General features: G+C 52.2%; 1 long non-coding RNA gene across 1 annotated transcript; it reads left to right on the top strand.

Moving 5' to 3' along the window:
• LOC122466842 lies at positions 1-26496 on the top strand. The gene is made up of 2 exons (XR_006292726.1): positions 1-193; positions 19913-26496. It is a non-coding gene; the product is annotated as an uncharacterized LOC122466842 (long non-coding RNA).
• Positions 26497-27356: the final 860 nt, after the last annotated feature.

The following is a 27356-nucleotide window of genomic DNA, read 5'->3' on the forward strand; positions in this document are numbered from 1 at the left end:
ATTCTGAGCAGCGTGGAAGGAGTTTTCGCCGAAGACCCCCATGCCAGCTGCTTAAAAAACCCAGGCTGGCAGCACCGGGTCCCAGTAGCACGTTATATTTTGAAGAGTGGAGGTGAGGCCCCCCCTTCTTCCCCGGCTGGGGCCTAGTGCACAGCAGGTGTGAGTGAGTCCTTCGGATCACCGTGCAACATAGGTACGTACACGCCGAGACCGAGAGAAGCAGGGCTGAGTGTGTGCGTGAGATTCATTTTGGCACAGCTGCATTTCTTTGTATGTCTATCTATCATATGTACGTAGCTCTGGGTAGAGAGAGAGAGCTAGCGATAGGAAATCCATAGCTGTAATGGTCCCCATGCTGAAATTCTCTGCTAATGGGAATACCAATCTGTACCAGACACCGGCTTCCCCTTGTAAATGTACCCGATCACCCGGCTTTGCTACGCTTGCTTTATTCTGTGCTGAAATTTCAGTCTCTGTTCGTGCAACAACTTAGTTTCTCCCAGGTTGGGTAGGAAGGAGAGCGCAAAGCAGATGGACAGGAGGAAGGGGAATGGCAGGGGGGAAACAAGAATGGGTCTGCCAGGGTCCCCCTTCTAGCAAATAATGGGGCCTCTGCCTATGTCTCTCCCCACTCAGGTCACACCCAAAGGCTCAAGGCATGTGGACTGGGGGTGGTGGGGATTGCTGTGTAGCGACCAGCCTTCAGATGGTGTCTGTTTCAGGGGAACACAGTATCAGGGGCTGCCTGCCCAAGTGGGGCAGGACAGCCCCTCTCCCCAGTGTAGGGAGGTAGAGCTCTGCATCCTGCTCTCCTCTATTCTGCAGGGGGAGGCTGTAGTTTTGGAGTCAGCCGTGTCCACGCGCAGCTCTGCAGAGTGCTGCGAGGAGGTAGGGGTCTGGGATAACAATGCTCAGGGGGGTGTTAGGCCTGCTGGTTACACTAGAGAGATTCTGGTGAGTTGGGGAAATTGCTTGAGTCGTGTCTCTGAGCATCTGCAGCCCTGGGATCGGGGGAGGGTTTCCGGGCAGCCCCCAAGACTGTTTGAACCTGCAGTGAATGAACCCACTGCCCTGAGATGCAGTTCCAAAGGCTGAGTGGCCAGCCCAGCTGGCTCCCTGTGAGAGTGGGGAGCAGGGTGCTCCTGACCCCCAGGGCTGCTGGCCAATGCCCTGCAGGGCAGCTCTCAGCAGCCAGGGCCAATAGTTTGCCCCAAGGCACAGCGAGTCACGCTGGGCTGCGTTTTGCTCCACATATATTTCCGGGCGGAAAAATAAGTAAGTTGACATCCCAGCTGAGGCTGGCTCCCTGCGCTCCCCAAATGGAAGATGCCAATAGACCATGTGAGCTGCATTGGGTTACAACTGATCTGGCCAGAGATGTTGCTGCCATTTTCCCCGGAGACCTGCAGCAGGCAAAGCAAGTGCTCTGGAGGAAGGGGGAGGGGCTGTTCTGAAGATGTTTAGGGAGGCACCTCTCCTTGCCCAGGAACTCTTTGTGGATCAGTGACTGACAGGATCCTGGCTCACAGGCTGACGGGACCCACTGCTGCTGGCTTGGCTTGCTTTTCCTCCAGCGAGCAGCGCTGGCTTCCTCCCAATCAGGAGTTTCCGCAGCTCCCTGCTTGGTGGCCCTGGTAAAAGGTTGCTGCTCTCTCCAGCTGCTGTTCAGCATGGTTAGAGCGCGTGGGAGAAGAGGGGACCTGTGACCGAGCCACTTAGCACCCCCTAATTAGGCTGCAGTGAACTCCTAGAGAACACAATGGGGAGGCAGCTGCCTGAAAGCAAATCACTGTATGGGGCTGAGGGCTAGACAGAAAACTATTAGATCCTCGAGGGATCAGAGTCCAGCCTTCTTAGCCTGCCCCCAGCCGCAGCTGCCGGAGCAGCCCAGTTCCTGTGTAAATCCAGAGTAATCCCACTGACTTCAGTGGAGCTGTGGCGCATCGACACGGGTGTGAGATCCGTGTCTTGCCACCGGGCTTTGTGCCTCTCTGCCTGTCTGTCTGCCTTTAGGAGTTGGCAGGTGAGCTCAGTGACGGGGTGGGAGGGTCACAAGGCACTTTCAGGAGGCTGCTGGAGGGCTTGCTAGGCTGGTGCCCTCTCCTGGCACCCAAAATGTCGCCTTGTTCTGATCTAGTCAAAGATCCAGCAGGCATGTCTGCACCGGCTGCTCCAGAAAGGTCTGCAACAGCAGAGCTCAGCTGGTTGCCCTGCTAGGGCTGACGTTTCCATAAGGTCACGACTGGCACGCCCCCGTTAAATCTCTGCCTTACCATCCCCTCTCCCTGTCACCCAGCACACAAGGAACAGAGTGTCTCCCAAGCCCAGACCTTCCCCAGGCACTGGAGTAACCCCAGGGCTGCTCAGATCTCTGGTCATAGCAGGACTCTTTGCTAAGAGGGTTGCTTGCATCCAGGGGATTCTTCTCTCCCAGAGAGACCCAGTCACTCTCCCCTGCTGCCAGCTGTGCAACTTAGGGGATAGACTGATGGACAGTTCCAGGGCTGTGGGAAGGACGAGTACCGTGCTCAGGCTGCAGGGGCAGATCAGAGCTGACCATGGCAACAGAACCCCCCTGCTCACCCCCCCCCCCATATGTGCACCAAAGTAAAAACACTGGTACCTATTGAGGGTTGCAATATCTCAGGCCAAAGGTTGGCCCATGTAACCAAATCAGTAACAGGAGGGAAGGGCTGGCAAGACACACACACCCTCACCCCACCCCGGTACTTCCCACTGCAGCTGTCCACTCCTTGGGAAATTCCAACATTACAGGGAAGGGGAGAGGAGATTGTTCCAAACTGGAGCACAAAGCTGTTACTTTGAAACTTCCCAGACAATGAAAATTCTGCAGAATATCAATCTGGGACTGTCGAATCGTTTCACTTCAATAATGTCAAATTGTTTTGATTCAATGCACTTGTGTCATTTCAGTTTGGGAAAATGCTTCCTTTTGACCTCATCATTTCAATTCATTTTATTTCTACTTTTATATTATATGACACTATAGAATGTAACAGTATATTCATATGTTGTATTTAATATAAAATGCAAAACAAAATGAATTGAAATGATAAAGTCAGAAGGAAATATTTTTACCTTATCAAAATGAAATGAGAAAGCTGAAATTATTTGTTTAGACTGTTGCCCAGGAAAAAATTAATCAAAATTGAGACATTCCAGTGAACCTTTTCAGTTTCAATGAAACCTTTCTTTTCCTATGGAAAACTGTTCTGTCAAAAAAATTGTAACCACAGCTCTATCTACTTCCCACTAGCCCCTCTCAAACTCCCCCCCCCCCACCCCCCGCCGCCAGTTTCGTTATCCCCAGTATCCAGATGGGGAAACTAGGCACAGAGTGCAACCCTGACTTGTACAGTATGTTAATGTTGGAGCTGGGCTTGGACTCCGAAGGTCGTGGCTCCTTGTCCTTGGTCTGATGGAGGAGGAGATGGGGAAATCATCCTCTTGCACCTTAATCTGACCCCAGGAAGGGTCGCGCTTGGGACATGTGGGCAGGCTTGACATACAATGGCTTACACTCAGAGAACCCCTTAAAGCAGATTGCCCAGTAATGGCTCTTGTGGGGGACCCTCACATGAACCCTGCCTCTTTTAAAGGACTAATGATCCCTTCTCTGCATGTTGCAGCACAAGCTGGAGTTGCTTGGAAAAGAAAGTTACATCTTCTGGCTAAAGGGAGGAATTCAATCCCTTTGCTACTCTTCCAGCGGCAACTGGCCAGGTCACCATCAGGCATATGACCAGGTGTCAGTATTACAGGGACTTAGTCCCCCCGGACTCCCACTCTTCCAACTCACCATACTAGTAGCATTCAGGGGCCCGATTCTGCTCTCGCAGAGACCAGCTGTAGAGTTACGAATGATTTACCCAGTCGTAAGCCCTAGAATTGCCTAGTTAGAGAGGGGGCTTTAATGCCTTTGTAGTTTCGTGCTGCTAGGTGAGGAGTTCATTTCCAGCACACACTCATGCGTGACGCACCTCTGCCAAAGCTTTCCCAAGGCGTTATCGGCAGGCATTAAGGGGAAGGCTGTGTCTAGACAGGCTGCAGCTCTGAGCTGCTCCTGGGCAGCGCTGCATTTCCCTCTTTGCTTGTCAGGAGTGTTGTCTGGAGATGATTAAGCTTTGTATTTTTTAACCACAGATTGCAAAATAGGTTCTGGGTTCCAAGGCTGAGAAGCTGGGAAGCTTCCCCCCTTCCCACCCACCCCAGACAAAACCTGCCATCTCCATTCCCTCCTCTCCCTTCTGTCCTGCTCAGCAGGGCCAGATATTACAAGGGTTAAAGGAGTGGGGGTATTGTGTTGTATTGTCTATTGTGTGATTCGTGCCAATCACAACAATTAATAGTGGCGTGTTTTAGTGTGAGTGAGTCAGGTTGAGTGTTGACGTGTGCATTTGTGTTTAATGTGTAAGACTGTGTGTCCAAGTGTGTTGTTTAAAACATGCATATTTGTGTGTGCTTATGTTAGTGTGGTGTGAAATGTGTTTTACAGAATGAGCGTGCAGTTGTGTGTACATTTGTGTGTGTGCTAGACTGGGCATGTTTGGGCATGTTTTGGTGAGAATGTGTGTGGAGAGTGTGTTACAGGGTAATTGTGTAGTTGTGCATGCATTTGTGTGTGTGTGTGTGTGTGTATGTGTGTGCCGGTAGTAGTGTGCATTATGGGCTGAGGCATATGCCCTCAGCTAACACAGCCCAGGGTTTTAACCTGTGTGCGTGCGTGAGAGGGAGAAAGCTGCCTTTGCTAGTGATTTGAAGTCAGATAGGAAAGGATGAGGCAAGAGGCTGGAAATCTGAGCTCTGGGGCCATTTCATCATTAGAAACCCTGGCCAAAACACACACAAAGAGACTGAAAGAACAGTAGATGCGTTGAACGGAGGGGTGCCCAGGCTAATGCACTGCACAAAGCAACAGCAAAGAGATGGGCTGAAGTTGCTGTTTCAGTCATGAAGACCCCAGTGACTTTCCACGCAGCCAGGTCCTTCAGCCCCCAGTCCCCTCCCTCTCCCCCCCACCCCCCCCCCCGGCTGCCTGTCTAGGATAAACCATTGCTCCCCCCCAGCCAATCAGCACCCTGCATTGCTTGACCTTGACTAGAAGTCCTGGGCCAAGCCAGAGGGCAATGCAAGTGCTCAGCACCTCTCAGGATTTGCTTCTTACCCTATGTCCCTGGGTGCAGGGATCCTGATTGACTGGCAAGTGGGTTCCTTTCCCACCTGGTGGAATATGCCATCAGAGCAGGGGGGTGTTACCTAGCTGTCAGTGCGGGTGCCCATTAAGGTGGAATGTCTAATCCCAAATGAACCATCCCACCCCCCCAATGCAGGGCAGAACACCTTGTGATGGGTCTCCCCTCCCCTCCACATGGTAGGAGCTGTGGCCACAGGATGGTGAAGGGGAGTTTCTGGCTATAGGTAAATGGAAGGTGAGAGCTGTCTTGTTTCAAGAGGCTGGCTCGGAGTGTGTTACAAAAGCACCGGGCTGGGGCCTGGGCTCTCCCAGAATGACAATGCTGGACGCCCTCTCTATAGGACAGAGGGGAGAGCGAAGATGGGGTGATGTGCACTTGGGGTTGTACAGCCAGAAACCATGCATATGTTTGGATGTGTAAGGGCACAGGGACACGTGTGCTTATGTGCATGCTATGCAGGTGAATGTATAGGCAGCACCCAACTTTGTGTGTATATGCAGGAACATGTATGCCTGTGATTGTGTGTGCTCGCGCGAATGCATGCAGCTGAGTAGGGTGCATGCAAACGTGTGGACATGTATGTTTGTGCATGTGTCTATGTATGGGTAAGTATGTTTGCATGTGTGTTGGTGTATGTATGTCAGCTGGCGTGTGTGTATGGTGGTGTTTGGATGTACACACAGTGTGTAGTTATAAATGTTTATGTGTGAGCAACACAACCTTTTATAAGCTCTGTTCATTTTGAAGATACTGAATGTAACCAATATTTATTAATGAAGGATTATATGTTAATAGTGCTGACTCTCAGTATCAGGCCAGCACAAAACACACAACCATCAACCCAACCCATAGAATACTTGGAGAGCCACAGCAAAGGGTTATGTAGGTGTGTTTATTTTGTGCATTTGACAGCACTTTGGGAGAGTTAGTATCTCTGCTTCCCCTTTACAGAGAGGTGATCAGTTTCTCCCTTGCTAAAATGCTCCATCAGGAGGGGCACAGAAAAACCCTTACAGCTTGTAAAAAGGATTTTGTTAAAACAGGTCAGCTCATGCGTTTTGAAGCAAATGGACATTTTCAAAACATAGTCAGCTTCAGAAAATGCAAATGGCCAGTGTCCCCTTTACAGAAGAGTTATTCGGGCTCTTTATGCTTTCTGCTGTTACTGCTCGAGAGGCAGTCTTAGCGGGACATGCGCATCAGAAGTTTAGGCCCCAGCCCTGCCCACACACATGAGCTTCACTGGCATTCAGTAGCACCACTCAGACAAGTAAAGTTAAGCATGCACATAAGGGGGTTTGCAGGCTCAGGGTCAAGGATGTTTATTGCAGTTAGAACGTGTACTTAAAGCTATGAGTGAGCGTATTCTCCTGCCGGCTAGGATAGCTACTAAGGGTATGTCTACACTTCAAGCTGGCGGTGTGGTTTCCAGCTCAAGCAGACATAGCTGAGGCAGTTCTGATTGAGCTTGTGCGTTAAAAGCAGAAGGGTAGCTACAGCAGTGTGAGTAGCCTTGGCTACACTTCTATTTTTAATGTGCTAGCTACCACGGGTATGTCTCCTCGCGCTGGAAATCACAACCCCACCTGGAAGTGTAGACACACTGTAAGTCTCAGCTCAAGCCACAATCTGGTCTGGTGCTCAGGTACTGAAGTGACCAGCATCCACTTTATATGTGGTCATTGGAACCGGCAGGAGCCAGTGGACACAATTGGCTGCCCAAGTTGTCCTATGAAGGTGCAGAGATGTCTTTCTGTCTAATCGAGGGGTAAGCCTACCTCTCACTAACGTACTGAGTTCCCAGTTCTCAGCCTTTGTGACACAGATGCCAGGAGGAGTTTTCCTCGTTCTCAGCCTGAACCTTTTCACTGTGCATTTTCCTGTGTAGCTACATGCTACCTTGTTAGTCTGGCTGCAGCTCTTTGCTTCTCCTCACGCCCTCACTCGTGAATTCGACTTCCCTTCTTTCATACCCTCATTTCTTTCTGTCAATTAAACCTTTCTGTGCCTCTTTCTTTTTCTTTTCCAAACTCCTCTGAGCCAAGCACAGTTGGCCACCCCTGGGTATCAGAACACCTTCTCCCATGTGCATGCACACAATACAGACACGTCTTGTGGGGGAAGGTTTAACAAACGGCCCTGTGTAGGAGGCATACTGTGCGCCGTGATCTGCTAAGAACAGGCTCCTTTTACTTCTTATACAGGCTCAAATTAATTCCAGCGAGCACACATAGCTCTTAGGTCCCTGAGACCCCCATCCATCTGAATAGAGACCCCCATCCATCTGAAAATCCTAACCTGTCTGACAATGCTGCACCCACTAGAGTTACAAGTAGCCCCCAAGTAACTGAAGGAAGTAAGACCCTTTGTCTCCGTTTATGGTATGCATTCATCAGCCCTTTGTTATTGGCACTGTCCAAGCTCTGGAGAGCCCGTCAGACCCTAGTCCTGCAAGGAGTGCAGTGCCTGTGCAGATCCCATCCACTGCAATGGGCCCCATGCAGAGCTCACGGTAGGAGTGGGGACCCGTCAGTTTCTCCCTGGCTGAAAAGATCCTTTTATAGAGGTATAGCAAGAGCAGAGCAGAACAAAGCCTTCTTGCAAAAAGAATGATTTCAAAAAAAAATCTGGCCATGTTATTTAAAGGAGACGCTGTCAGAGAGAGTCATATTTAACCACGAGTTTGTTAAAAAGACTTGAATTTGACTGTGTCCCTTCCCATGCCCCACGTTCTCATGTGATGCCTCCCACCCTACTGAGCAGCTGTGGGGATCAGCTCTGAGGGGAAGCCCTCCCAGATTGGAAGAAGAGTGGTCAACAGCTAAGGCCTTGAAGTTGGCTCCTTGGAGTGGCTCAACAACTCCCAAGTGGCTTTTATTAAAGAGCTGCATCCAGCCTCAATAACTCGCTGGCTGCCCTGGACAGCAATGCAGAGGGGAGCCGACTCCTGCTCAGACTGAATTCCTCCTAACACATTATCCTGCCACATAAATTAATGAGCTTCCCTAGGCCCCACAGCACGCTGCTGGAGACTTCGTATGCTCAGAGGCTCAGCACAGGGAGATGGGAGAACTGGTGGATTCCAGGGTCAAATTTTTATTTGCGAGGGAAGGGAACAGGGGAAAGGCAGGTTATCATTTAGTCCCCGGAAATGGATTTACTCCTCAAGTGTAGGCTCCCCTTGTGGGAGTTGCAGGTTTTGGGTTCAAATCCAGCTATTGGCAGGACTCAAACCAGGGACATTCAGGGCCCGAGGGTCTGATAGCTGCGTGTCCCACCTCCACTGGGGGATGGGATTAGGGACCTACCCTTCTCTGCTTAGCAGACTCATCAGCATAGGGCGGCAATGCTGGGAAAGCCACCAAACAGCAAAGCTCTCAGTTGGTCATGATGCTACCCATTAAAGGAAGTGGTTTGCTAATGGGACCCATACAGTTTCCAGAACTAGCTTGAGTAAAGGCAATAAAAAGGGAACAGCCACTTAATAAACACTAGCTAGCATGGCAGTTTAATGAGCACCAGCCCCACCATGACTGGGACTCTTAAAGGGGCAGTTCATGGGTTTTCATCCCTCCCCCACACAAAAGAAACTTTAAGGATTATATTTTGCTGCTCACTGCCCAGTCCTGCAATCCTTGCTCAGACGAAGGGTAAACAGGCTGAGCCAAGTAATTATAGCTCTGTCAGTCTGACTGATCCTCGGCAAGATATTGCAGCAGTGGATACAGGACTCTATTAATATAGAATTAAAGGAGAGTAATATAATTAATGCCAATCAACATGGGTGTATGGAAAAATAGATCCTGTCAAGCTGATGTGATACCTTTTTGGATGAGATTACCAATTTGCTTGGTGAAAATACTAGTTTTGATGTACTATACTTAGATTTATGTAAGGCTTTGACTTTGTACCGGCTGCCATTTTGATTAAGAAACTAGAACGATATAAAATTAACATGGCACACCTTCAATGGAGTAAAAACTGACGAACGGATAGGTCTCAAAATGTAACTGTAAACAGGGAATCATGTGGGCGTGTTTCTAGTGGGGGCTGCAGGGATTTGTTCTTGGCCTTGTGGTATTTAATGTTTTTATCAGTGATCAAATCAGCACTGATAAAGTTTGCAGATGACACAAAAATTGAGGGAGTGGTAATAATAAAGAAAACAGGTCACCAGTACAGAGTGCTCTGGATTGCTTGGTAAGCTGGGCACAGGCATATACAATGCATTTTAATACACTTAAATGTAAATTTATACATCTAGGAACAAAAATGTAGGCCACACTTACAGGATGGGAGACTCTCTCCTGGTAAGTGGTGACTAAAAAAGATTTGGAGTTCAGGGTGGATAATAGGCTGAACATATGCTCTCAGTGGGGCTAATGAGATCCTTGGTACAAATCCATGGTACGCCCACATCTTGAATACTGTGTGCAGATGTGGTCGCCCCATCTCAAAAACGATATATTGGAATTGGAAAAGGGCAACAAAAATTATTAGGGGTATGGAACGGCTTCCGTATGAGGAGAGATTAATAAGACTGGGACTTTTCAGCTTGGAAAAGAGACAGCTAAGGGGAGATATGATTGAGGTCTGTAAAATCATGACTGGTGTAGAGAAAGTAGATAAGGAAGTGTTGTTTACTGCTTCTCATAACACAAGAACTAGGGATCACTAAATGAAATTAATAGGCAGCAGGTTTAAAACAAACAAAAGGAAGTATTTCTTCACACAACACACAGTCAATCTGTGGAACTCCTGGCCAGAGGATGTTGTGAAGGCTAAGACCATAACAGGGCTCAAAAAAGAACTAGATAAATTCATGGAGGATACGTCCGTCAATAGCTATTAGCCAGGATGGGCAGGGATGGTGTCCCTAGCCTCTGTTTGCCAGAAGCTGGGAATGAGCGACAGGGGATGGAACACTTGATGATTACCTGTTCTGTTTATTCTCTCTGGGGCACCTGACACTGGCCACTGTCTGAAGACAGGATACTGGGCTAGATGGACCTTTGGTCAGTAGGGCGTTCTTATGTTCTTGGATGCCTAACAACCTTGAGTAGGAGGAGAGAGGTTATATCATTTCTGCATTTGGCAGTGCTGTGACCGCTGCTAGAATACTGTGCCCAGTTCTGGTCGCTACAATACAAGAGCGAGGTTGATCAGTTGGAGAGGTTTCAGAGAAGAGCCCCAAGAACAATTAAAGGATTAGAAAACATGCCTTACAGTACTAGACTCAAGGAGCTCAATCTATTTAGCATAACTAAGAGCAAATTAAGAGGTTAAATATCTACAGAAAGGAACAAATATTTCAAGCTAGCAGAAGAAAGTATTAAATGATCCAATGGCTGGAAGCTGAAAGTAGACAAATTCAGACTGGACATAAGGTGCAATTTTTTAACAGTGAGGGTAATTAACCATTGGAACAATTGACCAAGGGTCATGGTGGATTGTCCAACACTGGCAATTTTTAAATAAAGCTTGGGTGTTTGTCCAAAAGATTTGCTATTTTGGGCACGTTCTCTGGCCTGTGTGACACAGAAGGTCAGACTAGATGATCACAAAAGCCCCTTCTGGCCTTGGAATCTATGAACAGCTCCCAAGTTAGTGGGCATTTTGCCTGCATCAGGACTGGGCCCTGCATTACCAAAGACCATGCAGTCAGCTCCTCCTGCCTGGTTCATTCCATGACATCCCAGCTGGGAGGCTTGATGGCCTGGGACATCACCAAGGCTGAGGTGTGCTGTGACTTCATGGCATGGGCTTGGGCAGGAGGAAGAGGAGGCCGGGAAGTGTTTGTAGCAGGGGGAACAGCAGAATTGTCTCTTTCCAGCTAAGCCCAGGAGAAGGAGCTAAAATGTTAGCCAGGTTTCTTCTGCTGTAGAGCTTGGTGCTTTGTTTTGAATTCTGTGCCCTCTTGCCAGCTCCCTCTGCAGCTTGTCTCCCTTCAACCCAGCTGGAGGCACTGATGGTTTATGCCTCAGCCATCCATGTGCATCCAGGATTCTGACAGCCAGGGATTTTTATCCGGGCTACTTCAACCTTTTGAATTGGACTCCAGAGATTTCCCTCTTCACCTCTCCTCCCGCCGTCCCCTCCATTCCCCCGCCCTCCCCGTCCCCCGCATCACATGGATCTAGCTACTAAAAGAAAACTGGCTCCTGCAGGGCCATTGACGTGGCTGTCTCCCCTGGGAATTCACCCTGCAAATTACTTCCTCTTTGCTAGGAATGTGATTGCAAACAGAGCAAGAGTTGCTCCCAGAGCCCCTAGCTTACACGCCTCAGGAGCACTGGCGGAAGTGGTAAGGATTGGGGGGCGAGAGGGGGGGCGGAAAGGAGGTCATCTCAAGACTTTTGACACAAAATCAAGGCTACAGTTTTTGTTTCCAGACACAATTTCCCCTGCGTCTCCTTTCCCACGCCCATTCCCCCTCCCCCCCCCCCGCCACCCCCGTGCCTGCTGCTGAGAAGGGTAAGGGACAGGCCTGAGCATGAGGGGAAGGGGGGAGAGGCGGGCCAGGCCCTGATGCTGTGCAGGTCTGGCTACTGGAGAGTGGAGGAAGGAAGGCAGGCCTGAGTGAAGGCAGCAGGGTGGGCAATGGTGTGATTGTGGGCAGGCTGGTTGGGTGGGGAGGGGCCTAGGAGCAAGGGGAAAGTGGATGAGGCTGGGAGAAAATGAGAAGGGCTGGGCGAGAGGCCTGGGAGAAAGCGGTGTGGTGGCTGCTGTCCCATCACATCTCAGTCACCCCTGCACTGTTCAGGGGGAGGGGAGGCTCCACCTTGCGTTGGCCGAGGACCTGAGGCCCATTTGCTGTCATCCCCACTCTTCCTCAGCAGACCCTGAATGCTGAACTTAGACCAGAAATGCCCTCGCCTAGTCCTGTCCAGGGCTGGTGGCAATTGGGCCCCATCCCCTCCTGGCCTGTTCCCATCTCTGGCCCTAGTTAAAGAGCCCCCAGTGGGTGGGCAGAGAAATACAATGCTGGGTTCTGATGGAAGGAGGGGTGCTAGGCAGAGCTAGGGAATGTAACTGAAGTTCTCTATAGATAGAAACTCGCACCTCAGAAATAATGGATTAAACCTTCCTCCCCGCACACCGCACTGTGCCCATCCCCCCAAACTGTGTGTGCCTCTATGTACCCTTCCCTCCTTCCCATAGTGTGCACCATCTCCCCCAGTGCCTTTCTTTCCCACCCCCACCCCCGCCACCAGGGTGTGCTGTCCCCTGACTCCACTTGCAGCATGGCGAGGTGGGGAAGATGGGGCCCATGGTGGGGAGGAACATCCCTTGGGTGGGGCAACGGCACACACAATTTGGGGTCTTCCTGTGCATGGCACTGGCCTTGGACTTTGGTTGTTATCAGAACTTTTTGCTAACTTTCAAAACGAGCCCTCAAAGGGGCAGGAATCCCATGTACCACAGCGCTGGCTTCCCATCCTGGGCTCCAGCTGGCCCCATGGCAGCCTAGCCTTAGCTCACCAGCTGCAGTGTGGTGAGGGGAGCCTGTCTCCATGACAAGCCCCCTGCCATTTCAGGGAGACTCAGTTGGCAGGTGTGTCTACAAGTGCTCAGACTAAGGCCTCGTAAAACTGAGCACAGAGCAGCACCCTCCCAGCAAGAGGATAAGAATCTTTGGGGGGGTCAGAGGGAAGGGCAGCAAGAACCCCCCGCTCCCTTTGCAACACACCCCAACCACAATGCTAAACCCAACTGCCCTGTTACAAAGTGGGGGGACAGTTGTGGGTCAGGAAAGAAACTTCAGCTGTTTTTTTCACCCTAACAAATGCGCACACACACACAGTCCCAAACACATCACATGCAAACACATCATTAGGCGTAAATATTTTCTCTCTGATAATGACTCCCAAAGGCCCATTGTGCTGAATGTGAGACAGACCCAGGGAAGAGAGGATTCCTGCCCACAGGGCTTACCACCTGTCAGACTCAGAGTACACACACACACACACTCACACACACACACACAATACATACAGCCGGTATACACATCGTGCATATCACACACACACACGATATACACACAGCTGGTATACACATCATGCACAACACACACACGATATACACACAACCGGTATACACATCGTGCACATCACACACACACACGATATACACACACCCGGTATACACATCACACACACACACACACATACGATATACACACACCTGGTATACACATCGTGCACAACACACACACGATATACACACACCCGGTATATACATCGTGCACATCACACACACACGCTATACACACAGCCGGTATACACATCGTGCACATCACACACACACACACACGCTATACACACACCTGGTATACACATCACACACACACACACACGATATACACACACCTGGTATACACATCATGCACAACACTCACACGATATACATACAGCCGGTATACACATCGTGCACATCACACACACACACACATATGATATACACACACCCGGTATACACATCGCACACACACGATATACACACAGCCGGTATACACATCGTGCACATCACACACACACACACAATATACACACAGCCGGTATACACATCGCACACACACGATATACACACAGCCGGTATACACATTGTGCACATCACACACACACACACATGATATACACACACCCGGTATACACATCGCACACACACGATATACACACAGCCGGTATACATATCGTGCACATACATATACAGGCTCGCATCCATGCACATCCACGGCACCTTCCTGTGGCCTCGCTCACTTCGACAGAGCTGTGGCCTGCAGTTTGGAAGCCTCAGAGAGCACGTGTGTTTGCCCATCATTCTCACAGGGAGCCTAGTTCCCAAGCATGGGCACTAAAATAGGATGTCTGTCCCTGGCATGGCTTGCTCAGACCAGCAGTGGGCATGGGTACCATGAGCCCAGAGGATGGAATGAGAGGCATTTCCCAGCCACGGCTTCCAGATGTCTTCACATCATCTCTCCGCTGCACTCATCCCTTCCTCTAAGCCATTAAAACCTGCTCTCTGTTCCTGGCATTATAACTGATCCCAGTAAAGCCCACAGAGCAAGAGCAGCAGCATGAAAGGCCCAGGACTGCATCCCCTGGCCCCCTTGGCTTGCCCCCAGCTCAGCCCCAGGAATCTGCCTCGTTGACCATAAAAGGACAGGCATTTCTCATCCCCTGGAGGGAGGATGGGAAAGGAAAGGCAGCGCTATTTATAGCGAGCATCAGGGCCTGGGCCTGAACTCGGGGTTAATCAGCCTGCCAATCTAGGACCAGATTGGGATCTCTCTCCCGCTCTCCTTTTTCCTCATAAACCTTTGGTTTAAAACCTGACCTCATGGTGATGAGGCAGGTTTTGGGGAAATACTCTCCTATGCCCCCCTCCCCCGCCCCTTCCCAACCACCCTACAGGGCCCCAAAGGGTTTCCATGAGGCACGGTGGGGGCTCCATGGAGCTGACAGTCCTTGTATGAAATAACACTGCAGTATGTGAGCTGTAGGCACTGGGCTATATACCCGAGGAGTGTTTACAAGGGAGGTGCACTGTGCAGTGCTTGGCAAAGAGAGAGGCACGTCTGTCTGAGCGGAGCTAAGCCTGGCTTTGAGACGTGCGAGTAAGAGCTAAGATCACATCAGGGAGGTCTCCCCCTCCAGCTGTCTTGTCTCTGTTCCATCTGTCACAGCATGACATTGGTTCTCAAGCTGCTCCTTGCAGTTAGAGCAACCAAAGTGCCTTGGCAGAGGGCGAGATTCTAGTCCTAGATCCCCATGTCTGCCTGGCACATTGTCCAATGAGTGTTGCACAGCCGTGGGGCACTGGGCGGCAGAGAGGGGAGGTCAGGTCCAGGCACAAGCGACTGCAATATTAGTTAGTGTTTTGCAGCCTGCAAATGCCCCCACTGATGCTGGGGGGGAAACCCTGAGGGGGGATCTCACAGGGGCAAATAGGATGGCTCAGGCAGGTTCATCCAGGAATGTGCTGATGCCACAGCTGGGAATATGCAAAGAAAACTGAATACAAAGCACAATCCACCTAGAGTTCCCCAGACAGAGCTGCAGGTTTGAAGGCTAGTGAAGCTTTTCAATGGGCTTTGGATCAAGCCCCCCGTGTATGAATGCTGGCAAAACACATGGAGGAAGGAAAGGTGCTAGAGAAAGTAATAATGCCTCTTTGCAAAGTCTTTGCAAATAATGCCTCTTTGCATTATGGCCCAAGATGGGGAGCCAGGAAGGCCTGAGGTCTAATCATAGCTCTGCCACAGACTTGCTGGGCAGAGCCACCGGGGCAAAAGTTTGGGGCCTGTGAAAAACATCTGTGACAATGAGAAAGTTTTCATTTGTTTCAACATTTTCTTGGCTTCCTTTAAAAAAAAAGAGAAGAAATCAAAGCGCCGGGGGGGGGGGGGGGGGGGGCTTTTGGTTGCTGAAAACTGAAAAAAAATAGGGTTTTGGAGTTTCAATTACAACAAATTTTAGGGACAACAGACAGTGCCTGTAGAAATGGCCTTTTTTTAAAAAAAATCAATTTTTTAAAATTGAAAAATGGTTTTGAACAGAATCTTTTAGCATCTACTGTGATCAGCTGGCAATCCCTCTGGCCCAGAGGGCTATCTTGGGAATCCAGCCGGCCTTGTGATCTGTCTGTAGCAGGGCTCAGTTCCTGGGAGGATGCACACAATCCAGAAAGATGCAGTGATCCACTGGGCCTGGAGATCTCCCTAACCTGGATCCATGTCTATAACTAATGCAGGAAGAAACACATTCATTTTGTCAGGAAGGTCAGAAAACTGTGGGCCAAATTCTTCCCTGATATCCATTGATGTGAAGGTGGGATACCAGGACTCATGGCTCCAGGGTAGAGATTGCATCACCTGCTGAGACCTGGATTCTGAGCCGTGGGCTACACTTCAAACGTAGATCAACATAGCTGTGGCATTTAGGGGAGTGAAAAATCCACACCCTGGGGCACCATAGCTATGCCAGCCTAACCCCAGTGTAGATGCAGCTAGGTCGATGGAAGACTGCTTCCGTCGCCCTTGCTACCACCGGACGTGGTGTTCCTGCAATGATGGAAAAACCCTTCGCTCAATGTAGACTGTGTCTACACTGTGGGATTTTTCCAGCATAGCTATGGCACCATAGCAATCCATAGGAAGGCAACCCCCTCCACTAGAGGGTGGCTGTGTGGTCGAGTGGTCCAGGAGGACACTGGTTTAGATGTTCTGCGGACTCTGTGGTGACCTTGGACAAGTCACTCCATTTTCCTGTGCCTGAGTCAGATCCAGCTAGGAAATTGGGTGAGAAGCAGGAACCTCCTTGCTCCCTAGACATGGAGCCTAAGCCCTGCTTCCCTGCAGAAAGAAATTAGGGAGAAAAATAAATCTCCACCCTGACTGAATTGGCCTTGTTAACACTGGTTCTCCACTTGTAAGGTAACTCCCTTCTCTTCATGTGCCAATTGATTTATACCTGTATCTGTAATTTTCACTCCATGCATCTGAAGAAGTGGGGTTTTTTTACCCACAACAGCTTATGCCCAAATAAATCTGTTAGTCTTAAAAGTGCCACCGGACTCCTCGTTGTTTTTATGTGATAGGGGCAGGCCAAGTGTTTGCTCTGTGCCCCTCTTCAGGGACTGGAAAGGTCTAAGCATGGGAGGATCTTCCCTCTGGCACTGGAGGGAGGAATAGTTCCCAGCAGATGTTTCTCTTCCAAGCGCCGTAGGACGCGCAGCCCTGAGCATTCCAAGAGTGCTTCATGGCATTTCTTCGGCTGCCGTCTCCTCCCTAGGGACAGCAGCTGAGCCCTCAGAGCCCTGCGTTCGGGATGACGAGAACTCTGTGCTTTGGTGTTTCCCACCAAGTCGTTTGATGCAGGGCGATGGCTGGGGCCGGGAGCGGGCCAGGAGCTGGGCAGCTCCTTGGAGGCTGTCCCACGAGCTGGGCTTTGTGCGCTCTCCGCGGGAAGCTTTGATTACCATCCAGAAGTGGGGGACGTGCCAGCGCGGCTCTGATCTTGGAGAGCAGAACATGCCCCAGGCCTCTTGGTTTGGAAGCAGCAGCAGGAACGTACAGCTCATTACTCACTTGACTGGAGTAAACCCACGCAGGCCTGGAGCTAAAAGGAGGCTCCCTCCCCAGATGCCAGTACCCTCTACCGCATGCACCCTGGTTTGTTGTTGTAGGGTTGTGCATGAGTGCTGGGGTCATGTACATCTTGGCTTGTTATGTAGTGGTTGATTCTGAGTGCTGGGGCTTCAGACACTGGTTTGTGATTGTAAGGATTCTTAAAAACGGTGATTTGTTATTGTAGGACTGGTTATAAATGCTGGGACAGAGCATATCCTGGTTTGTTATTGTAGGGTTGCTTCTGAGCACTGTGCTATTAGTCCTGTTTGAAGGGCAAGGGTAAGCCAGTATTAAAGCATTTCCCTGGAAGACCAACACCCACCTGTGAGAAGTGGCAGGTACTTTGCACTCAACTCTGAGAGTGAAGCAGGGCTCCTACTGTGAGGTCTGCCAAGCACAGCAGTGTCTCCTGAACTGCTCTGGGGGGAAAGCACGGGCGAAAATTAAGCGGATCATCCTCCAAGAAGCTTTGGGAGACAGCTGGGCCCTCTTCACCCCTAGAGCTCACACTCAGAGCCTGCAAGCCAGGGCCAGCAGTTTAAATCCCCCATTCCCAGGGGTTGCAGGAGCTGAGAGCGTGTGAGATTTGTGATCTTTAGACCAAAGCACGGAGGGGAAAGAGTGGGAAAGGGGCTGAGCTGAGCAGCCAGGGAGTACCAGGGATACAAATACCCCTCAGATCGGCCAGCCACTCCCTTTTTTGTCTCTCTCTTCATCTTTTCTGTTTGCTCCTCTGTCCTGGGCCCTCTGTGCCGGGCCGAGTCTGTTGTGTTTCCTTTTAAACTGGAGGGGTGAACCTCTATGTGTGTGTGTGTCAGTGCATACATTGGGCACATGCGTGCTGGTGTTTACAGTGTGTGTGTGTGTGGTCCCTTGTTCAGAGACTTCTCTGACCAGAATGGCTGGCTCCCATCTGTGCAACTGCTGCATTTCTAACCGTTCAGGGAGCAGTGCAGAAAGCATCCATTGGCCCGCAAGTCAACCTTTCAGTGCTATACCTGGAGCAGCTTCCGGCACATCACAATGGTGGGCCGTCAGTGTCTGTAAGGCCCCCCGGGACGTGGGGTGGGAGCTGGCCCAGCCAAGGCATCTCCAGTGCAATGCCCCGGGTGACTTCTTGGGGATGAGAACCTCATCCCTGCTCTAGTGCCTTCCAGCTCTGCCTAGTCTCACTGCCGGGACCTGCCCACAGCACCAAGGGGAAGGGCAGCACTGCGAATGCCTGGCACATACGCTGAAGCTTTCTGCTCAGTCTCCCAGTGCTCATATAGCCTTATGCACACCTAGGAGCCATGCGCTGATACTGGCTGCACTGGGCCCAGGCGCCGGGGGCCTCCCTGGCCATGGACTCTCACACATATCCCATGTGCCAGCACATGTGGGCATTTGCACACACACAAATGTGCACCCAGAATTGTGCGAGCGGGACTGCACAGTGTGTGAGCGCAGGGGTCACTGAAGGGTTCACAGGAATGGTGGAGCCGGGCCTGGAGTGTGTCTGTTGCTCAGCTCACATTACAGACGCTGTCCCTGTTTGCACTGCAGGCTTCCCTCTGGTGTCTGCTTGCTGGGTCTTTAGAGGTGGACTGGGGCACTTGACTAGTTTACAGGACAGGGCAGTGGGAGAAAGGCTAGCGCCCCCCAGGGAACTGCAGGGGACCTGGCCTCAGTTTGGAGGCCTGACCTCCCACTGTCTGGGCGAGGAGCGGGGTGGCTGCAATGGGCTGGGAGTGTTTTGCAGCATTGGAGGAGTCAGGCCTGACAGGTGTCAGGGGTGCAGAGCAGAGGGAAGGATGCTGCGGGGTGGGGTAGATCGTGTGTATCGGGCACTGTAGCTAACTGTACTAAGGGGTAATTTAGAAGTGAGACTGCCATATTCTGGGTGGGATTGCTGAGGAGCCCCACAGGAGTGCTGTCAGCTTGTGCCTCGCACTCTTTCTCCTGCTGTGTTACACTGACCTTCTCCTGCTGCCCACAGATACTAACAATAACAATGATCATAGATTTACCAGAACCAGCCCTCTCCCAACTCCTCCAAGCCAGGCTTTTGGGGGCGGGGGGGAGGGAGGGGGAGGGGATTTTGAGAGCCAGAGTCAGCTCTGAATTTTGCAGCTCAGGCCTGGCTCTAATAATCACACTGCATGTTGCCCTTCTTCCAGCCTCTCATCCTGGTGAGCTAGGCCAGTATTAGTTAGCCTTGTTTTACACAGCTCAGCTTTGCTTGGCAATTGTCCGTGAACACGGCTGGATCTGGCCTGGCTGTGCTCCGCTCCCGGTCAGGACAAGGCTGGCGCTGGGCCTGGCCATGAAAGCCCGTGATCCCAGCAGAGTTCCCGTCCCTTGAAACACCCCACTCTCACTATGCATCCACACCAGCTTGGCCTGTGGTCTCTCCGGGCCATAGGGCTGCTATGTCCCAAAAAGCCAGAGAGCTGAGAAGCAGCTAAACTCATGACACTTGTGACTTTCAGCTGGGTTTGCATTGATGTCCTGGCTAGCAAGCCCTGGTGACAGGGCCTTTCCTGGCTGCCTGTTGATCTCCCATTCTCTTTGTCTCTTACAGGCATGGGACGCAGAGGACACTTGCTGAGTAGCGGAAGCAGTGCACAGCTGACAGCTTTGGAGAAGTCATGACTGAAGGCTGCCTGAAGGGGCTGTCGAGTGACCCATTAAGGGGAACAGCCTCAGAAATCCAGGCAACTGGCAGCAGGTCAACATGGCCTGTTAGCATAAGCTGATGGTCACTAAGCACCAGCATCTGTCAACGCACGCGCCACCACTTCCAACCACTCTAACTTTCTTGTGACATGTATGTACTCTCACTCTCTCTCTTTCACACACACACACACACAAGCACTCACAGACAGGCACATGCACAGATACACACATATTTACCAGTTAATGGACACAATCTTTAGCTTGTGAAATTGCCTCAGACTGGATTCTGTGGTCTTTTGTTTGCACTTTTATAACCTGTCCCTTTGTGTTGCAGAGGGGTATTTACAGGCAGTTAAACAGGTACGTACGAGAACTGGCTCTGTATCAGAATCCCACCTCTGACCCCCTGGTTCTGAGCTTACAGTTGAACCAGAACAGCCCAAAGGCTGGGAAAGGCTTATCCAGTTCTGGGCCCTGGGCTTTTGTTCCAGTCCAGCTCTCGTCTATACGCTATGTGAAATACCGTGTGGAGAGGCGTCAAGTTTTGCAGCGTAGTAGTGTTATACACAGGTAAGAACTGGGGATGTGGTGTAGGATGATTCTAGCTAATACACACAGTTAGCTGGAATGGCATAGTCCCCCTAAGCCAGTTTTTGGTGCAGGATTGTTAGGTACTAATAGTTCCATGGAGCTAGTGTAAATGTTGTATAGAAGGGGCGGTTAATGGGGCTGTAGTGCAGTATGTACTCTCACACTCAGGTAAGTCTGCACGGTTAGTTATTCACTATATAAGGGGAAGGCTGGCCTCTTTCTATACAGAATACAGGAGAGTGTAGCTTCAGCTTAAGGTCCTTATTTGTGTGTTTTCTTTGGTGCTGTGATAGCTCATCACCTAAAACTCCATCTTCCCCAAACCGACCTCAGACCTGCCTACTCTAAGCTGGGATCTGCCCCCATCTGCTATTTGCCTTATGTTGTTTGGCTGCATTGTCACTGGCGGGTTTGCTCTGGTGAGTTGACACATTCCCTCACTGCTGTTGCCCATGTTCTGAGTAAAAAATGCCTTTCTCTGCAGATCGGGAGGGTGCATCCCTCACAACGGGCCAGGCCAGGTTCGTATCACAGCACAGAGCGAAGGTTTGCTGTGTGGCTCGGCCCAGAAGAGGATGGTCGCTCCATCTGGGGCTGGCTGATTGCCTGGGGGTAGGAGACTCCTGGGATCTCTTTGCGTCAGCATCCTCTCCATGCTAGCCAGGAGGAAAGAGATAGTGGGTGAGCATTTTGAAAGTTGGCTGCCTTGTTATCATCCTCTAGGTTCTCCTGGGAGTCCGTGTGCCATTTTCCTTTCATGTGCTGAGCCATCTCTCTCAGCTAGTCCTTTAGTGAGTGCCTCCTGTCTCTCTGACCACCAGCAGATTGATTTCCAAACATGGCTGCAGCTTGCTGCTCGCTTGCCCAACCAGTTCTGGGCCTGGAGATAATGCCGCAGCTGGAAATATTTCTAACCCCCTGATCTTTCAGGGCTGTGCTTTCAGGTGGCTTGTTCAAACCACTTCAAGGCTGAAACCTGAAAGAGCTGATGTGGTAAGCCAGTCTGCTCTGCTCCTGTCTAGCCCTGGTGACTGCAGAGAAGCCAGGGGCAAAGCTTGCAGCTTGCAATAGGAGAAATGTACCCTGGCCAGGACAGGGTGTTGTGTTAAGAGGGTTTCTCCCATTTGTGTGATGATCTCTGTGATGTCTGGAAGGTGTTGATTCCTGTGGCGCAGCTGGAAAAGCTAATCTGAGCCTGTGCGTCTGATACCTGGTCTGTGGGCTGTTATAGGTGGGCTGCCTGCAAATAGCTGGGGAAGGCTGGGAGAGCTACTTTCCCAGCTGTTTTTCCGATTCTGCACAAGCCTGGCTTTAATTTTGCTCTTTTCTTTCCCTTAGTGAACCTGGAAACATGGGATTGGTTGGGAGCAGGGGGGTTGGCGCTGGAGAAGGACCAGGACTCTTGGTACCGTTGGACGGTCCTGGTTCCTGCTCCGCCCGTTGGAGTTAGCTGTAGAACTGACACCTGGCTTGCACTTTGCTCAGCTCTGTGGAGGCAGCTCCGTTCCTATGGACTCCAAGCCAGGATCCACGGGTTGGATAGAGGACGTAGAGGAGAGAAGAGGCGCTGCCAGCGCACCGGATGGAAGGAACTCCAGCCTCGAGAGCTGCCATCTGCTTCTTGTCAGGTTGCTGTGCGCGTCCGTTCCTGGCTGCCTGCTGACGGAGGTTGCTGGATCCCAGCATGAGAACGTTGTTATGACAGATGGTCTGTTTACCGCTTTTCATCCCTGCTCAGGATTGCACAGGATGTTAGTGCTTGTCTGCAAAAGACATTTCTGGGTCTGGTCTCTCGCCCTCCCCCACTATCCTTTTGCTCTCTCCACCCACCTCCTTCTCACCCCCTCTTTTCTCCCCTCCCCGCCTCCAGTGCTCTCTGTTGCTACCATCTATGGTTCTGATCTGTGCACGCAGGCCTCATGGGATTCCTTCCTGAAACACCTCTGCCCACAGTGTAGGCCTCCCCTCCATGCTAGTCAGGCCGCACAAGTGAGCGGATTTTGTTGAGAGTCTCAGCTCCAGGGGCGACAGATGGGATCAGCATTGGCTCCTAAGCCTTCAAGCAGGTGTTGGCCAGCTGTGTGGCCTCTGTCACAATCAAGACGATCTGTTGCTTCATTCAGGAGTGAGGATCAGAGAGGCTGGTTTGACTTCCATTAACTCCTTTATGCCTGAGCCGTTCCCAGCTGGCACGTGTCCAGGGATGGGGAACTCCTGCAAGGGAGGGGTTTGAATTGCTAACATTGTTTTGGAGACCCAATGTCCTGGCCCTACCACTAGCCAGAGGCATTCTCCCTGCTGCTGAATTTGCAGACATCTCACTGCGAGTTCTGGCTGGAAGGGCCCAGTAGCCCAGGGCTCCCATACAGAAATCAGTATTGCCCTAGTAATGCCTTCCCTGAGCTCTTAGCATCTCTCCACTCTTCCCTCTGCCCAGGCAACAGCTCCAGCAACACCCCTCCATCCCTCCCCACATCTGCTGCAAATCCTGGGACCCAGAAATCCACCACCGTCTGCTCTTCTGTTCGGTCCAAGGGGCGCAGACTCCTCCCAGTGTCCCCCAGCAGCAGGGACAGTCCGGCTGGCATGCTGGGCGGGCCCTCGGCTCTAACCCATGCAGCCCCTGCTGCACGCAGCACTTTGGGAAATGCAGTGCAAACAGTTTATGCTGGGATCAGCTCTCCTCATAAACATACTGAGACGCTTCCAATTGCCTAAACAGCCCCCAGGCACGACTCAGGGCCTGTCCTGCTCTTTGTCCACAGCAGAGGGGCTGATTAATGGGCTTCTTTCCGGAGGAAACCGCAGTCCTGCTTTCCATAGCCCTAGCGCCCTGCCCCTCCCCCCCCTCAGCAGAACTCCCAGGGCCAGCCAGCCATCTGCAGCCATGTTTAGTGCAGGAGGCATAAACTACATGCCAGCTCAGCTTCAGAGAGACAGGAGCCTCCACTGCCATATACGGGATGGAAGAGGCCTGGGAACCTCAGTCAGGCCCTGTTTACTTCCTCTCCTCGCCTTCTGCTCCCATTTCATGGGGGACTGTCTGTCTATGTAGCTATCTCTGGGCTTACCCTGCACCCAGCACCCCAGTATCTGGACCTCATGGCTCTGTGGCCTTTGTCTGTTCTTTGCTTTTCAGACAGAAGCTCGTGTCCTTTCCCCAGGAGCTCCACTGGCCGGATTGACAGCCCTGGAGCCAAAGGTCCCTGCTTAGCCCCAGAACGTGCCCGGCTAGGCAGCAAGTGTCCGCTGCCCACCCCGACCTGGCAGAAGGCACTGCAGTCAGGCCCATTCAGCCTCTCTGCTGCAGCTGCCAACAAGGGGTCAGTCAGGTCATTCACGGTGGCCATTCCATGGGGAAGTGAACTCAGATCTAGTCAAGGCCATTCCAAGTCAAGGCCTCCAGCCAGCCTGCGCTGGGAAGAGCAGCAGCTGGGGCAGTGAGCGGTAACCCCTGTGAAGTGCTTGGAGTGTGCTGGTACAAGGCCTCTGGGAACCCTGGGCTTCCCTGGAGCCATCCCCCCTGAGGAGTATGCCAGCCTCACCCTGTGCTGGGGCAATGGCAATGTATTCTCCCCCCACCCCCAGCATCTGTACATCGTTGTGGGTCACCCCAGGCTCTTGTGAGCTCCTTAAAACCCTGGCTGTCCAACTCCATACTGCTCACGTCTCTCATGCATGGGTACCTGCCACACTGACTCAACTCCCCAGCTCCTCTCCCAGCCTGCTCTGGGCTCCGCATAAAACCCAGGCTGGCTCTTTGCAGGCGGCCTCATCCCATGTTTCATTAGCTGCTCCTACCCCAGACAGCCCTTTCCCTGCCCTTGGCCGTACAGCTCCTTCCGCTGACCCATGGCTGCTGCTGCACCTTCGCCCCGCTCTGCCCGAAATCCCAGCAGGAACCGCGCCATGTCACAGATGACGCACTCTGTGATCAGGACACGTGACAGCAGGAGGGGGCTGGAGACAGGCACACGGTGCCTGAGACACACATATATACACCCATCCTAAGTCAGCTATACCCAGTCACACACGCTCACAGAGACACAGCTCTCTCTCTCTCTCTCCCTCCTCCCCACCCCCATGTCTGCGCGAGGCAACGCTGGATGGCTACAGATGGAGCTCCATCAATGTCTCCCAGCCCAAGGTGCAGTGCTGCATCTCTGGTCAGTTGTGAGTCTGAGATGAAGCACTGTAGCTCGGGAAGGGAGGAACTGTGCAGCAGAGGGACATGCATCTGTTCAACAGGCCGCACGGAAGCCCAGGCCAGCAGGACTTATGGCTCCAGGCAGCAGTTTCCCTTGATGGGCAGCAAGAAGGGATGACTCGCCACTTAGGTTCAGACCGAAGGAGTGGCATAGGGTGTGAACTGGGGAGACAAACCCCCTGGCCACCTGAGGTTCAGCGCAGAGGTAGAGGGAAAGGTCTCTGCACCAACCAGGCCACAGGGTGGTCTTCTGGTTCCGGGCAGGGGGTGGGAAGGTTAGGAGGGATTTTCAGGAAGCCTGTTATCAAGGTGGCCTCTAGTTGCCCTGCAGTTGCCTTCATTGCTTGCTCTCCTCCCCAGTCTCCCCGCTGAACCCTAGGGTTGGGTTTCAAAGAGCTCTGGGTGTGCACGTGTGCATGCACCTATGTGGATCTGTCAGCACAGTGAGTGTGCATGTGCCAGCCATGCTAGTTCCCTCCCCTTCCATGGGCAGAGGGTGGCTTGCCTATCCCAGCTGCACTTTGGGAACATTCCCTAACGCTCGGCAACGAGCCCGGAGCAGAGAGGAGCTCTGGGGAATGACTCTTACAAGAGCTCAGATCTGTTAGGCCTGGGCAGGAGATGTTGTGGGGGATGGACTCCATGGCAATAGAGCCCCCCAGGGCTGGCCATTTGCGGATCCTACGGCGCAGAATGCTTATCTCGAGCTGTAAGGCAGAGAGACATGCATGGAGTTGCAGGAGGTATAAGGAAGTGGCACACCCCAAATAGTGGGCTGGCACTGCATGGTTAGTGCCTGTGGGCTTGTGCTGCACCCCCCTCCAAAGTCCCCTGGGAATGCAAGGTATGTTAAGGGGGATTCATCTTCCACAGTGGGAGTAAATTGGCTAAAGGAATGAAGGGGGGGGCTGACTGGGGTCAGTGCAGGGAGGTCACAAGCTGGGTTTAGACACCTGTGCAGCACTCCCTCAGGGTGGCACCTGGCGCTGTGGATGGCTAAAGGATGCTCAAGTACTGGGGACGGCGGAAACCACACTTTCTCTCCCCGCCGTGTCCTCAGGGTCCAGTTTTCCCAGGAATCCCTTAGGCACTATGACGGGGATTCCTGGAAATACTGTTCTTGAGGCCATGGCTCAGCAGCTGGAGAAGACCTGCCCCCTGCCGATGCAGAGCCCTCCAGAAGTCAGCGGAGCTGGAGAGCAAGGTTTGGAAGCACGTCTGGGGATTCGCTTCTGGCAATTCCAGGCTGAGCGGGAGGGAGGATGGGAGGGCGGAGCCCTCCAGCGCTGTCATGCCATGGCCATGCTGGGTGTGAGGGGTGGGTGTGAGCCCTGGTTTAACTCACCCCAGCTCCTCCAGACCAAGGTATAAGGCCCAAGCTCAGCCAAGTGCATAGGAGCTATTGCACCCCCCAAGATCATAACTCAGTGCAGTGCAAAGCAATCTAGGGGACCACCAGCAGGCCCGGAAGCTGCCCTGTGTGCTGGGATCCTGCAGGAACGGAGCCTCTTCCTTTATTAGCTCAGAGCTGGGAGTCACCGCTTCCCTTTGTATCTCCCAATCACCCCACTCCCTGGTGTGCTGCCATCAGGGCTGTGGGGTGAGTCGCACATGAGTAAAGGCCTCCCCGGGGTCCTGGGTGTGTTACTTGGCCGCTGCTGTGTAAATAAAGATCTGGGTTCATCACGCAACTTGTCTGTGGCCGGTTTTTTTGTGGGGCGAAGGGAAGTCATGCCCCACCATCAGCAAGTACAAACAGGGCAGCATGGGGCAGTCAACTCCACAGATCGCCACCCACTGCAGCCTCTGCCCCTCCTAGCCAAGGAGCAGCTCAGTGAGCTAGCTCTTTTGTTCCGTACCTAGGGCTGGTCACCACCTAGTGCCACAAGGCCCTGGCCTACTTACGTTCCTGGTACTACCCCAACAGACGTGTTAAATCACACTAACTGAAGGCCCCACAGGGGTGCCTTCCATAAGGCTGTGCAGCAAGCCTGGGATAGGCCCCGGAACCTGAATCCCCAGTGTAGGGGCCTCGCCTCATTCCCAGTGACTCCTCTCCTTTTGCCTGTCACCACCACACCACGCCTTGGTCATCTTCACACCTGGGGGAGGCACTGATGCCCACGGGGCTGACTCCTCAGTAATTCCACATGCCAGGGAATCACCAGCTTTGACGTGACTGGAGCTCTCTGATAGCCTGTTAATGACTTCTTCCTCCGCCCACCCATGGCGCATGCCCCAGATTAGAGCATGCCCCATAAGCCATCCTACCCCCGCAGTAGGATGGCTGGTCTCTTCTTCTCCCCACCCGCCCCTAGGGCCTTCACTGGGAGCGTGAGTCTTTCACACCACCTCCAGCTCTTGTGACTGCCCCAAGCACATGCCCCTGCAGTACCGCCACCCCGGCGTGCACCCACTTTCTGCTCCAGTGCAAAGGCTGTAAGTGCTCTGGGCATTTCTCTGCAAGCCCTCCCTTCCCTGCCAGTCTGGGCCCAGTGCTCTGGCCTACTTTAGCCATCATGCCCACACCCCCCTCGGACCTGCAGCCGGC

Source organism: Chelonia mydas, chromosome 8 (assembly GCF_015237465.2).
Source record: "Chelonia mydas isolate rCheMyd1 chromosome 8, rCheMyd1.pri.v2, whole genome shotgun sequence".
NCBI lineage: Eukaryota > Metazoa > Chordata > Testudines > Cheloniidae > Chelonia > Chelonia mydas.